The sequence below is a fragment of the Parus major genome, chromosome 1 (genome assembly GCF_001522545.3).
Source record: "Parus major isolate Abel chromosome 1, Parus_major1.1, whole genome shotgun sequence".
In the NCBI taxonomy this organism is placed as follows: Eukaryota; Metazoa; Chordata; class Aves; order Passeriformes; family Paridae; genus Parus; species Parus major.
The window spans coordinates 84,031,180-84,037,912 of NC_031768.1; the positions used below are offsets into that span (position 1 = coordinate 84,031,180).

General features: G+C 39.3%; 1 protein-coding gene across 7 annotated transcripts in view; it reads left to right on the forward strand.

Annotated features, from left to right (window-relative positions):
- Window positions 1-6,733, forward strand: part of TENM4 (teneurin transmembrane protein 4) — a 591,710-nt gene that overhangs the window by 424,931 nt on the left and 160,046 nt on the right. The window lies entirely within an intron of this gene.

The following is a 6,733-nucleotide window of genomic DNA, read 5'->3' on the forward strand; positions in this document are numbered from 1 at the left end:
TTGCTTTCTTCTCTTTCTGGAGCAGAGGTGTAGGAATGATTGAAGAACAGACAGTTCTGTGTGACAGACAGTCCTGCCGCTGAACACCATCAAAATCACTCAAGCTGGAGTTCAGGCAGAGTACTGGGATTAAGGCTCTGATAAAGTACACTGTAAGCCTTGGTAGTATCAACCACTGTAACAGGAATCCCTGTTTCTCCTTGCTAACAGAAAGAAGCTGAGATTTCTTAAGAAGAACAAATTTAACTAAGTAGGTCTTTTGACTTCTCTGGAAGTAAAATGCCCTGTCAATTCAGCTCACAGGCATGGATTGTTGCTGTACAAGGAGGAATGATAGCAGTGGGTTCCTGACAGCACAATGAGTATTCTTCTTCCACCCAGTAAATATCTAAATCTGTTTCTGATTCAATACTATTTAATTTTCAGTTTGATTGACCTACTGAATCTGTTCATATACCTAAATTCATTTGGTTATAATTTAAAGATTAGTCCATAAAACCAGCACTCAGCTTTCTTCTAACCACAGTGTTCAATGGACTTTTTTCTTTGTAGAAAAAAGCAGGCTCATTCCAAAGCTGCCATTAATCCCTCTCCCAGCAGAGGCATTGGTGTTGAGTCTCAGCTGTCTGCAATAGTTACCTAAGAGCTATAGGCTGTAATTTGTCTTGGCAGGTTAATTAAAAAGTTTAGGTCTTATTAAAGCGAAGTCATTAACATCCCAATATTCCATTTTAGCACTAAAGTTTATCTAATGCAGAAATGGAAACTGCTGTAATACTATGGTTTAAATTTAAAACCTGGAAATGTGATGTTCTGTCTTATTTGCAGCTGAGCAACTCTAGAATTAGTGTATTAGCTTATGAAATTCAAGTCTTACTCTATAGAATGTGGATTTACTTCCATTTAGTTTACTTTAGTAATTTGACTTTTTACTTACAATAACCACAGAAGCTTAAGATATTCTTCTGAAGGCAGCTTTTTTTCCTTCTCTAAAAATGTCTTTAGTTTGAAATTTCCCATCACAGGAAAGAAATCAGTAAGGCACTAACAGCAGAAAACACGTTTAAAGCACTGTCACTACTTGTTCTTGTTTTCAAAGTGGTGCTTAAGTGTTCTAGCCAGACTTTTCTCTTGGCTTCATTGCACTAATATAGGGAAAAAACAAGAAGAAAAGAAAGAAAAAAAGCATTCTTGATTTGCCTTTGAGCATCAAGGGAATGGTGTGGGTGAGAAGCATATCAGATTGTCTTCAAGGCAATCTTTGCTCTGCTGTACCTTCATGACTGCATGATAAGCAGAACAGTCCACCATATGGAGCCCAAGGTGTATTCGATATATCTCCTGCTGACCTTGAATCATTCAGTGTTTCTGAGATTCAGAAACAAGGAAGTTTTCTTTTGCTGCACAGGTGGGAATCAGTTTATCAGAATCAGAATGATTTCTCAGAATCAGCTGTATATCAACACAAAGCTGTTGTGTAAAAAAACCTGATTAAGTACAAGCTATGCATTTTGAAACAGACTTAAGTAAAATTTTTAGGTAGGAAAATGCGGTTTCTTGGCTAGAATTTGTCCAGAAAAGTGCAGCATTTGTATAAGTACCATAAAAACTCTGTAATAGTCTTAACAAGTCAATACCTTTCTTCTCAATCTAGATTTCAACAGCTTATTTATGAAAAAAAAAAAGAAACAGTCAGGTGTTTTGTGTAACTGTAATGCTTCAGAACCTTTCTAGTGTATTCATGAAGTCTGGCAAGTCATGGTTGCTAGATTGTAAGTACATAAATACTGTGGTACTGTAGTGTTATTATTTTTTTCACTGCCCAAGTAAAGAGGATAAAGCAACCTGACAGTGCTTTTGAACCAGTGTGTAAAGTTGCAACACTAAACAAATAAATCAAGTCACACGTGATGGAAGCTTTAGATCTGTCTGTGCAGGGTGAGGAACCTTCAAAGGAGTTGTGTTGACTGTCAGAGGCAGGCTGCCATTTAATTTGATTCCTGTGGCAAGACCACCTAAAAAAATCTCCCTTTATTATTCCACTAACATAGGGCTTACAGTAAGAGCTAGTTTGAAAAGTATAGCTGTGATGCAGGAAGAAGTAGGATCCAGTGATCTGAGAAGAGGACCAGCAGCCTGGAACTCCTGAATTCTGATTGATGTGTTAATTCTGCCCCAGCCTAGGCTCATCCTTCAGCTGCTCACTGTGTAAAACTGAGGAGAGTGACATTTCCCCAGAGATGCTGTGAGGGTGATAGAACTGCTGGGAAAATGAATGAAGCATTAATTAATAATCACAGATAGTAGTAGAAAGCACAAAATTGATAATGGTGATCATAATGATAAGTTCATAAAGCCAAACTGTGCAGTCATTGCTTCAGGCAAACATCCCCTGCGAATGAGGACTCACCAAAATAAATGGCAATAGCTTTTACTTCAGCAATAAACATGTTGGATGGAAAGAGTGCTGATTTTCCAAGTCTTATCTGCTATGTTTCAACAGACCGAGCTGTTCAGAGCCAGCAAATCATTGCAGGCTCTGTATGACAGTATCAACTGCAATTACTGTGCAGTGCTTGCCTGGAATGATTTGGCTTCCATTATTATAGTGAAAACTGGAGAAAAATGGAAAAAAGCATCTGTATTCCCAGTTTGATAACACACAGGTAATTTCATAAATTGTGAGGCTGTCCATTATACAGCTTTGGAATGTGATAAAGCTATAACTAAATCTATTCAGGAACATTAGCACAGATTTTGAGGGCAGGAGATGGCAACTTGGCCTGTTTTCTAAACGGGTGTGGAATCATCATCACTGAGGGGTTAGGTGTTAAAATGTGTGCCTGTTACATGCACTGAATGTAAACCTGGGGAGAATACAGCCTTGTAATACCTGTCAGAGCTTATACTTCTGAATAATACAGGAAATTCAGGTGGAGGGAAAAAGATTATTCTCGAAAAGTTTTCAGCTTTTAATAGCATTTTTTTTTCCATTCTTCTGAATTACAATTCATTACATTATAAAGGAATGGACAGTCAAGATTTCTTACTAATAAATTAATCTTTTTGTACATTACATTGGTGGCACTTTCTGAAATTTCTAATAGAAGCACTTCTTTGAGAAGTACCTTGTGGATTCACAATCTGCCACTATCTGCCTGATAGTGGTAATTTATTTGGAGCAATCTTGTCTAGTGAAGCAAAATAGTAGGCTGAGGAATCAGGTGGAATCAGCACATCTGAAACAGAGATCTTGGCCAAAAGTCTGCTCAGTAGAAGCAAGAAACATCTGAGAACCTGAAGAGAGCATCTGTGGAGTGAAAGTGTCTTCCAGCAGCTGTTACTGCTGAGCTCTGACAGTCTCAACTGCGCAGGGCCATTGAGAAATCAAAAGGAAAAGCAAAGTCAATTGTCTGTGAGAGGAGAGCATTGCTGTTCACCAGCGTGTCACCCAGCAAGCAATAGGAAACACATGTAGAATACCCGGGATGGGATGCAAGGTTTTATCTCATTCCTATCTTCTACATGAGACAATGCTTAAGTTAAGAAAAAGACAATCCTTTCTGCCCCCTCTACCATCTGTAAAAAACCCTGCTGTAAGTAGTTTCCTCCACTGAAGTGCAAGATGAGCTCCAGTGTGATTTATAAGGGGCTGCCAGCACATGCAACACTTAGCAATACACACCAAAAGGCACATGCCCTTCCTGGAATAGCCCAGAATGTAACCTGCCCCATGCAGTCCCTAGGATAGCAGTTCACACTCAGGAATTGTACCAGCAGAGGAACACTTCACATTAGGACTAAGCTCAGAGACAAGAAATTACAGGGCACAGAGGGACTGGGGACCCTCCTTGTGTAAGAGATGACAAGAATGGCTTCCTTAGCATTGTTTGAAAGTGCCTTTGCATTTAGCATGCTCTTAGCAAAGGGAAAAGGAAGTAGCTCAGATTTGCTTCCCTTGCTTTTGCTGTTTATGTGTAAGCTAACTTAAATGCTAGCAATTTCCACTTCAGAGAGGATACAGAAGTGTGATCCACTTAGAGTCTCAAAGCCATTTGTGTTATTTACACTTGCTTTGCTAATGCCTGGAAAAATCTAAATTGGTTTCATGTAAATATTGAAGAGTCAGGCTACTGTGCAGAGTAACGTGGAATGTGATCTGTTCTGGATTGCACTTTCCTTTTAGCTCCTTAATGCCTCAGTTACTCGACTTAAAAGTCCCCCATGTACTATTAGATCTTCAGGACTCTGAAGGAGGAAAAGTGGTTTTAATGTCCCAGCTACCCTTTTCTGAACTTCTCCTTAGGCTAGAGGCTGAAAGTTTAGCAAGTACTTTGCTGAATTAGAATTCCTTAACTGCTAATGAGACTCCAGCTGCTCCATGGAAGAATTCAGTTCTCCCCTATTGCATGAGTATGATCATCCTAGCCCTTCTGTTTCAGAGAGGGACACAGAGCACTTCCACCTTGTGGTAAACCTCTGCAGATAATTAATTAGTAACCCATTCCTGCCCACACTCACAACTCTTTTTTGGCTCTGTACAGAAAAAGGAAGAGAGCAACATAGGAGAACTGTGCTAGGAAGGAAAATCACCTTATTTTTGATGTTATAGATCTCTCTGTTACAAAATAACAGCAGAGCTTTGCAGGCTCTGCAAATAGTTTTTTTGACTTTGGCTGTGTGTGCCCCTCTACAAGCAGACATCTGATGCTCTGTCAGATGGGCAGTGCTTTTTTTGATTACTCTCTTGTTGCTGCCAACCCTTTTTTTGATGCTTTGTTTCCTGCTTTCTACTCTTACCTAGCTTCTCTGAGTGTGGCCAAGCTCATAGGTCTCAGGTAGTATTTAGAAAAGATACAGTCACTCAATTCATGTAGAAAGTAAAAATGCATTTATGAGTCCCTTTCAGGCTGTGTAAGGTTTTTCTTTCCTTGTGTATTTGATCTCATGAATGACATTCTGTTGACAGGCCTGCTTGGCTGAAAATGCTTATCCTCAGAGCAGGTTGAGATTATGCTACAGTACTGCAAAATGTCTTCCTCTAAACATCCAGCTGGCCACAGAAAGTGAGGTCCTCTGTGAGAATTGAACTAGTCCATACAGAAGGTTGGCAAGAAGACAGGATATTGCCCTCACCATCCTAGCCAAATCCAGCTCAGTCTGATACGTTCGGTATCACAAGGCGAGACAGAAACGTGGGACGAACTCCCTCTCCCTGAGCTTTGTGAGCTGCAAGAATTCCCCACTCCAAGCAGGTGTCATAGCATGCTTGGTGAGACTTCACTTTCATCCAGCCCTTGTGGAAATCTAGTCTGTTCTTTTTATAGGGCTTAATAAAAAGCAAACATGGTCTGAGCCTGGATTTGGAAATGGAAGAAGGGCTGTGCAGCGGTGAAACTTCTCATGTTAGTTTGCACTCCTCATATCCAGAGTTTGTTTGCTATTCTCAGTAAAACATTGATGATGATTTTGGATAGATGGTGACACAGCCTTTAAAACTTTAGCAGCTGGAAGTCAGCAGCAGCTTTATCAGTGGTCCCTAAATCTTCTCATGTTTTTTCCTCAAAACTGATGAACAGCCTCTTTTCCCAGTGAAGTGTGCCAAGAGGGTGAGCATGTTCCAGTGCTGGAGTTTATCTCTGTGTCTGCCTTTTCAGACAACTCCTAACAGATCAGACATTCCTCCTGGTTCTTAAAGCCCTTTCAGCTTCAGTCAGTAATGTTTGTACGTGATCCTATGGTACACTGCTCCCTAAATGTTAACTGCAGCTTTCTGCCTGCTGCTGCTTAGATCTATAGCACTTCCAAGGAACAGGAAGTCAGGCCAGTTGTTTCAAATCTAGATGTTACTTCTAATGACCTTTTTTCTCTCTGCAAGTGTCTAAAACAATTCTTGCATAGTAACCCAGCTTCCCAAGCCATAATGGCAGGAAAAATTATTATTTCAGAATTTTTCTATTGAAGACGGAAGGCATCTCTAATAAAGAGGAAATTAGGACATGTCTCAAAGATAATTAAATAATAAGAAGCCTGTAAAGGTCAGATGCTTGGCTGTGAAAACTTCCATGGCTGCTCTTTCTGTGTAGAGTGTATCTCTTCACTGACGATCGATGAATAAAAGCTAGCAGTAGAAAATCAAAATGTGTAAAGCTAGCTTAAAGCAGAGATGCAATAATTTATTTAATGTTAGATTTGAACTTTATTTTTTTTTAATTTTGACTTCTATATGTACACACCTCTATCAGTAGATCTTACAAGTGGCTTGGGTGGGGAAAATAGAAAAATGGACAAATACTTTCATTTATATTGTTGTATGAAAGAAATTAGGCCATGCTTCTAAAGACTTCTTGGATGCCCATAAGTATTTGTCTCAGTAGAAGTTAGATTGTCTGAATGTCTTTCATGTTCCTGATTTTGTCTGTTTTTAATCATGCTTTAAAGTGGTATGAAAATGAAGGTAGATTTATCCTTTTGAAAAGCTTTGCCTACATCTGTACTTACGTGGACTGGTAGCATTGAACTTGGATGTCCATGTGCTGTGTTCTGGCAGGCAAGTTCTCTTGGTCTGACAGAGCTTGTACAAAAGGTTTATTGACTGGGGGAATTACTTTAGTTTTAGGGTCAAGAAAAGGTTTATTTATTGCTGAAGTTAAACCTTTCTTTCTTTCTTTCTTTCTTTCTTTCTTTCTTTCTTTCTTTCTTTCTTTCTTTCTTTCTTTCTTTCTTTCTTTCT